Below are 8,619 nucleotides of genomic sequence, written 5' to 3' on the forward strand. Positions count from 1 at the left end.
CGGCCCCGCTTCTGGAATGGGCTCGCGGAGTGCGCGTCTACGGCGCCGGCCATGGCTTGGGCAGCTCCGTGGAGAGCGTGGGGCGTGGGGCGTGGGGCGTGGCTGCGATGCGTGGGCGGGGCTGCGATGCGTGGGCCCCTCCGCGGCGTGAGCGGGGCTTGCTCTCCGCCGCGCTCCTCACCCGCGCTCCGTAGCTGGGTCAACTCTGCTGGACGGGTCCGGACGACAGGCTCTGATAGGCTTCGCCTTGGGCGGTGACCTCTTGACTGCCCGTCCCTTTGTACGTATTTAATTGTAGTCAACAATGAACCTTATAAGCAACATAGTGTTTTGTGACCGACCTCCCTCGAAACGGTCTCCCACCCGCAAAACTTGGCCTCCCTCTGTGTCCATCTTTGGAATTCCCCAGGAATTGAGGCCATGATCTGGGTTTGCCGTGGGGACATGGTACAGTGTATACGTATTATCCGACTATGGGTTTTGCTGAGACTATTATGAACCCCGACATTTGGTGCTAAATGGTGAGCTTCTCAAGCTGCGATGTTATGTTTTTGGAATGAATCAGTCTGTCCTCGATTATCGAGCACCTACGGTGTATAACGCTTTACTGGGTGCTATGAATGAGCTAGATATGTCATACCCTTTTATTACGGTCTAGTAAGGGAATTTACAGGGTAGGGAAGGGAACAGACAAGAAAACAAAATAATTATACGTTAATAAAAATACTATATGGCAAATAAAAAGCGTGTTGTGAAGAGAGAAAAAAATAAAGGCCGGTGGGATAAAGACAGCATTCCTTTGGATGATCACTGTAGGACTCTTAAGGCCATGTCACCTGAGCTAAAGGCCTAGGGGTGAAGAATTATTTAAACACCCCAATCTGTGCAGAATTTTAAAATTCTTAAAACTAAGGCCAAGTACCCATGTGAACTTTACAGTATGTACGGACCACCTGCAGTACAGTGTATGAAAACTGTTAAAAACATAAATTCCTGACCTCTAACCCACTGAATCAGAATATTTGGACATTTAGGGATTAAAAACCTACATTTTTTAAAAACTTACCAGGAGCTTTTAGGTACTGAAGATCACAGCCCTGAGGGTTCTAACCTCTCTCTGAACTCTGCTCTATCAGCTGCTCCTGAGTTACATTTATTCCTCTGGTACCTTTGTCATGCTCTATTGTTAGGCAGAGAGAAGAAGTATGTTTTACAGACCTCTGGGCTTTGGAAAAGTTTTTACTCTGCTTCATTCCCAACACATCCTGTAGTCAAATATTCTGTGCAATTACTATTAACAGGCTCCAGTATTTTGCCTTGACATGGGATAAAAACCCATAATCATACCATCACATATTTGGAAAACCTAGGTTCTTACCTAGAAAACAAGTGATGCCCATCACCCTGACAATATATATATTACAGCAGACCGCTGAGCTTTGTGGACACCACATTGAACCATTATGTCCTTGATATTTAGGTGAGACTATATTTGTATATCCACACTTGAGTAATTATAGAGTTTCTCCTTGAATTCCGAACTTACGGACATAGATATGGAAACGTCAAATGTCACACAAGCACAGTACAGCCTTTTACCATGGAAGGGGTGCATGGAACTGTACTATTGCAACATTCTTACATTTCTCGTGAAGTGCTGTAGTATTAAGACTATGTTAAGAATGCAACCGCTAAAGAAAAAAATTAAAAACTGTGAAGCTATATAGCTGAAAAAACAATCACATATTAGAATGGCATTCAGAGAAATACGCAATTAACCCAAAACCCGAAAGGAGGAAGGGAGAAAAAGAAAACACAAAAAACCAAACAAATAAAACAGGAGAACTAAATATAACCACATCTGTAATTTCATTACATCCAAATGTAATTTTTATGTTTAAAAACTCCCCTTAAAAAGCAGATGTCAAAGTGATTGAAAAAGAACAAAGGTTTAGCTATATGCTGATTGTATAAATACACTTTAAATATAAAGACATATAGGTTGCAAGTAAATAGATGGAAATGCAAACAATAAGAAGACATCAGAATTTGGTACCGGGGTTTGTTGGTATCAGATAATATTAGATAGTGTAGACTTTAACGTAGGAATAACTGGAGATAAAAAGGGGGCATTTTCATAACAATAAAATGTATATCAATCATAATACCTTCATCAGGAAGGTATATCAATCATAAATTTGTGTGCACCTAGTAACTGAGGTTCAAAATACAGGAAACAAAAATGAACAAAAAGACACCTGTACAAACAAGTAGGGGATTTTAACAGTCTTTGTTCTGCAACTTACAGCATTAGCCAAAAAAGAAAATCAACAAAGAAATAGAAGATCTGAACAACATTGTCAACTACCCTGACCTGATTAGTCCAGAAGTGGAACACTACCCCCCAAAACTGCAAATACACATCGTTTTCAAGTGCACATGGTAATTTTACCAAGATTGAACATATACTGGGTCATAAAACAAGTCTTATATAAAAAAAGGTTCAAATCATACATTGTTTTTTCTGACCATTGTGGAATTAAATTAGAAATCTATAACAACCAGATACCTAGAAAAATCTGGAAGTGAAATAACATGCTTCTAAATAAATAATCCAAAGGGTTAAAGAAGAAATCAAGAGAGAAATTGGAAAATTATTTGAACCGAATGATAATGAGAATGTAGTATATCAAACTGCGATATATCACTACACACCCTGAGAATGCTTAAAAAGGTTGACAACATCAAATCTGGGTATAAATATTAGATCAATCAGAACTGTTAACATTGTCAACAGGAGTGTAAAATGGTACCCAGCAGTTTTATAAAACTAGGTGTACACCACTCTATAATCCCTCAATTTCAATTTTAGGTATTTACTGAAGAGATATGAAAATATATTGACCAAAAGACTTGTACAAAAATATAGCCAAAAAACTAAAAGTGAGTCGGGTCCATCAACAAAGAATGGATGAACAAAAAGATGTATTTCCACAATGAAATACTATTCCACAATTAAGGGAAAAAATATATATATATATATTTATGTAACACCATTGCTTAATATCAAAAACATTGTGGTGAGTGAAAGAAGTCTATGCAAAAGACCGCATACTGTATATATTTGTAAGAAGTTCTAGACAAGGCAAAATTAATGTATGTTGAAAACAGTGTTTGGGCATAGGGATTAAGGAGGATGAGGGAACTCAGGTGAAAATAATGTAACTTGACAAGGATTAGGGTTACACAGGAGTCTTAGTTCAGACTGCTGTAATAAGATACCATCAACTGGATGGCTTAAAGAGTGAACACTTATTTCTCACAGTTCTGGAAGATAGAACTTCCAGATCAGGGTGCCAGCGTGGTTGGGTTCTTAGTAGAGAGTGTGGTCCCGGTTTACAGACGGCTGTCTTCATGGCATCTGCACATGGATGCTAGTCCCACCACGGGGGCTCCACCCTCATCACCTGATTACTTCCCAAAGTCCCCACCTCCAAGCACCGTCACATTAGCACTTCAGCAAATGAATGTGGGGCGTACAGACATTCAGTCGTGGCAGCAGGTGTGTGCATTTCTCACACCTCATCACATGGTACTCTTAGGGTCTGTATTCTACTTAATGTAAAGTTTACCTCAAAAAAAATAAAACACCGTACACAAACACTGAACTCTCGCTCTAGTTAAATGATATAACCGCTGACAGGAGTGAAGTGTACAGGTACAGGTATACAGTCATTGAAAGATTCTTAGGTGTAGTATGGGTATTCACTGAACAATTCAACTTTTCCGTATGTTTGAATTTTTTCATAATGTGGAAAAGATCTATACCCACATCACTAAATCAAGTTTTTAAAATTTTGTTTTGACATAAATAGTGTTGAATATAAGTTGAAAGTATACATAGTAGAAATTTTAAATTGCCCCTCAATTTAAAAATATCAGTGAAATATTGATAGTGTTATTTGAGATAAGCTGAATTAATGCTCCGTTTAGATTCCTAAATCTCTGCTTGAAGTAAGAAAGTTTAAATACCCTGGTATAGATATAGGATTTTTTTAAAAAACACCAAGCTTAAATAATACACCCTCCAAGTAGTTTAAGTAGTATTTCACCCAGAGTTCTAGTCTTTTGTTCCTTAAAGTAGAAAAATATAATATTTAATTGAAAATGGAATATATGATTTTTTTTTACATTTATTTTACTAACAAGCAAGATCTCTGTGCTTCTCTGAAAGAGAGTTAAAAATTGTACCTCTATATCTTCTTTTTATAGGTTTTCAAAATGGGTACAGGTGTACCTCGGAGATATTGTGGGTTCAATTCCAGACGAATGCTATAAAGCAAATATCACAATAAAGCAAGTCACATGAATTTTTTGGTTTCCCAGTGCATATAAAAGTTATGTTCATACAATATAGTATAGTCTGTTGTGTGCAGTAACATTATGCCTAAAAAATGTACATTACTTAAAAAATATTTTATTGCTAAAAAGCGCTAACCATCATCTGAGCTTTCAGTGAGTGGTCATCTCTGTGCTGGTGGAGGGTCTTGCCTGGATTTTGGCGGCTGCTGACTGATCAGGGTGGTGGATGCTGAAGGCTGGGGTGGCCGTGGCCATTTCTCCGTAAAGACAGCAATTAAGTTTGGCCCATCAATTGACTCTTCCTTTCACTTGAACACTTAGAGGCTGTTAATTAGCCCAATTTCAATATTGTTGTGTCTCAGGGAATAGAGAGGCCTGAGGAGAAGGAGAGAGATGGGGCAACAGCTGGTCAGTGGAGCCATCAGGACACACACAACATTTACAAAGTTCTCTGTCTTACATGAGTGTGGTTTGTGGTGCCCCAAAACAATTACAATAGTAACATCAAAGATCACTGGTCACAGATCCTCATAACAAATATAAAAATAATGAAAATGTTTGAAATATCATGAGAATTACCAAACTGTGTTACAGAGACAGGAAGTGAGCAAATGCTGTTGGAAGAATGGTGCCAGTAGACTTGCCCAACGCATGGTCGCCACAAATCTTCAATTTGTAGAAGTGCGGTATCTGCGAAGCACAGTGAAGTGAAGTGCAATAAAATGAGGTATGCCTGCTTTAAAACATGTAATTCTCTAATAATTATATTCTCGTTGCAGTAATTGAGCTAGTTCTATATTGGGTTACAAAATAGTAAATATCATACCACAAAATAGTAAATATGTACCACATTAGGTTACATTATAGTAAATTTCACAACATCTATGTATATATGTCTAAGGGAAAGCCTTTAAAGATATAGATTTGATATAGATTTGATGATGTTTGCTACTCTAGGTTTGATAATGTTTAAATTTTTTTCCATTGACAATTTTTACTAGTTTAAATTTTTTAAAAAATTTTAAGTCCTGTTTTTTTAAGGTAATAAGATATTTGATAAAACAAGAGATAGTAAAACTCCACAGATGACTTAGTTTTCTAAAATAATTGCAAGAGAAAAAGAATCTATGAGTCAAATATATCTAAAAAGCATATTAACTTATGACAGCTTACATTTATCTTGATTCAATAAACAAGCTATTTTATACATACACTAATTATAATATTAAAAATTATTGTTAACAATTCAGGAGTGATACTGTTATTGTCCTAAGCTTTAAGGTATGTGAAATAAGACTTGCTAATTGGGGAGTGGAGAGGATAGTCCACCAATTTAGTTGTTTCATAAAGTAGATTCTGCATAATAATTAAGTGTGGTTGTACAGTTTTTGGTTGATGTAGCATTTTAATCCCTCATGTAGAGGCAGACAGGAAAGGTTAAGACAGTGATTGCTACCTAACCCCCTAAGTTATGTGGTACTGCTTCAGAGGGTAGAACCTGTGTAAACATGATGTCAAAATCTAACACTAGTATGTATTTAGAGCAAATTCCATCCATATTTGGACATATAGCTGTTCTCTTAATTTTTTTGGTTGTTCAGTGCATCTTTTTTAAGCATTTGTGATTATATTTTTGAAATAACATTTTTAGCAAAAATAATACATGCTAATTATTTTAAAAATTCAGACAATACAGACAAGTACAAAGAAAATGATAAAAATCAACCACTATCCTTTATCCAGTAAAATGCTTCATTAACAGATGAACCCCACTCCAGTTCTCTCCCTGCAAACATACAGGTAGAAAGATATCTAGGTAAATAACTAGAAAAGGTATACAAGTATATAATAAAAATACGATCATATTAAAATTATATTTAAAATATTAAGTTTACTTTATCTGAGTTTAACAGAAGGAAAATGAACTGAAATGAAAATGAAATAATTTCCAAATTTCTGAATGTAAGATGATAAACATTTTTTACTACATGCCATATTGCTCCTTAATTATAACTCTTAGATTAAGAGAAAATATTAGGTTGGAGTTATTATAAGATATATATTCTTGAAATGTTTTAATTTTAGTAAAATTGGTGCCGTGCTATGATGAGAAATTTAACACACTTCCTCCCTCCTTATTCCTCTCCCCTCCAGTTTCTGTTAGTGTATTGGAATAGTCCCTACATAAGGAATTAATCTCTTGATGAAACCCACTTTAACTCTTTTAAAACAATAAAGTAAAAATTATAAGAAAAGTAAAAATTGTAAGACCCTCACACTCCTATTAACCATCATACTAGATGTCCTTACTCATGGCATAGAAAAGGGGAGGGGGGGAAGGCATATAGATGGAGAATAAAAAAAAACTTGTCTTTTTTCTAGTCTACTTAGAAAATCCCTAAAAATCAACCAAAAAATCTCCTGGAACTAATAAACAATTACAGCTAGATTACAGGATTACAGGATACCAAGTTAATATACAAAAGTCAATTGCTTTCAAATTGGAATTTGAAATAAAAAATACATCATTTTTATTAGCACCAAAAAAAAAAAAGAGAGAGAGAGAGAGATAGGCAGGAAGGAAGCAGGCAGACATAGGTATAAATTTAACAAAATATGTGCAAGATCTGTACTAAGAAAACTACAAAATTGATGAAAGAAATACAAATGTAAATAAATGGAGAGCTATTCTATGTTCACAGATTGGAAGACTCAATATTTTAAAAATGTCAGTATTTCCCAACTTGGTATTCAACACAATTCCTATCAAAATCCCAGCAAATTATTTTGGGTATCAACAAACTGGTTCTAAAGTTTATAGAAAGACAAAAAAGTCGCCAACACAATATTGAAGAAGAATAAAGTTGGAGAACTGTCACTACTAGGCTTCAAGACTTACTGTAATCTGTAGTAATCACGACAATATGGTGTTGGTGTAAGAAGAGATAAATAGATCAATTGAACAGTAGAAAATCCAGAAATAGACCCACACAAATGAGACAACTGATCTTTGACAAATGAGCAAAGGCAATTCAAAAGAGCATAGATAATCTTTTCAGCAAAAGGTACTGGAATAACTGGACATCCAGTCACAGAACTTAGACCTTTTGCAAAAATTAACTCAAAATGGATCATAGACCTAAATGTAAAATGCAAAACTCTAAAATGTCTAGAAGATAACATAAGAGGAACAGAGGTGACCTTAGGTTTGTTGATGTATTTAGATACAACACCAAAGGCATGATCCGTGAAAGAAAAAAATAAGTGTGACTTCATCAAGATCAAAAACTTCTGCTCTACATAAAGACACTGTTGAGAGATTGAAAAGACAAGTCCCTGACTGGGAGAAAATATGTGCAAAACACATGTCTGATAAAAGACTTGTATTCAGAATATACGAAGAACTCTTGAAAGTCAGCAACTAAAAAAATTCTAAAAGAGGCAAAAGATCTGCACAAGATACCTCACCAAAAAAGATATACAGATGGCAAATATGAAAAAGTGCTCAATATCAGGTCATCAGGGAATTGCAAATTAAAACAATGAGATGTGCCTAATAGAATCGCTAAAATCCAAAATACTGACGACAGCAAGTGCTAATGAGGATGTGGAGCCACAGGAGCTCTCATTCCTTGCTGGTCGGTATGCAAAGTGGTGCAATCACTTTGGAAGACACTTTGGCAGTTTTTACAAAGCTAAACATAATCTGACTATACTATCCAGCAGTCACGCTCCCTGGTGTTTAACCCAAATGAGTTGAAAACATACACAGGGATTTTTATAACAGCTTTATCTATCATTGTGAGATGTGGAGGCAGCCAAGATGCCTTTCAGTAGATGAATGGATAAACAATCCGTGATACGTCCATAGAATAGAATGTTATCCAGTGATTAAAAAAAAAAAAAGAGCTATCAAGACGTGAAAAGACGTGAAGGAACCTTAAATGCGTATTTCTCAGTGAAAGAAGACAATCTGAAAAGGCTACACACTGTATGCTTCCAGCTATGACATTCTGGAAAAGGCAAGACTGTAAAGACGAAAAAGTTAGTGGTTACCTGGGGTATGGGGACAGGGAAGAAGGAATGTGTAGGTGTAGCATGGGATTTTGAGTGCCTGGAAACTATTGTGTATGAACCACAATGGTGGCTACATGATGGTATGCATTCGTCAAGACTCATAGAACTGTACAACACAAAGAGTGATACCTAGTGTAAATTGTGGACTTTGGTTAATAATGTATTCATCAATAGTAACAG

At 35.9% G+C, this 8,619-nt stretch overlaps 2 long non-coding RNA genes across 9 annotated transcripts in view; one reads left to right on the top strand and one right to left on the bottom strand.

Annotated features, from left to right (window-relative positions):
- LOC309632312 overlaps nucleotides 1-8,619 on the bottom strand; it is a 1,044,736-nt gene that overhangs the window by 700,137 nt on the left and 335,980 nt on the right. The window lies entirely within an intron of this gene.
- The window catches only part of LOC309632306, a 75,422-nt gene continuing 66,867 nt past the window's right edge, over nucleotides 65-8,619 (top strand). For 5 of the 8 annotated variants that reach the window (XR_014246841.1, XR_014246842.1, XR_014246843.1 and 2 more), the window contains exons 1-2: nucleotides 65-280; nucleotides 4,957-5,089. This is a non-coding gene — a long non-coding RNA (uncharacterized lncRNA). Of the gene's footprint in view, nucleotides 281-1,301; nucleotides 5,090-8,619 lie in introns of all 8 variants that reach the window. The other 3 variants (XR_014246845.1, XR_014246847.1, XR_014246848.1) reach the window with 3 other exon arrangements.

Source organism: Balaenoptera borealis (assembly GCF_965194805.1).
Source record: "Balaenoptera borealis genome assembly, chromosome: 7".
Lineage (NCBI taxonomy): Eukaryota > Metazoa > Chordata > Mammalia > Artiodactyla > Balaenopteridae > Balaenoptera > Balaenoptera borealis.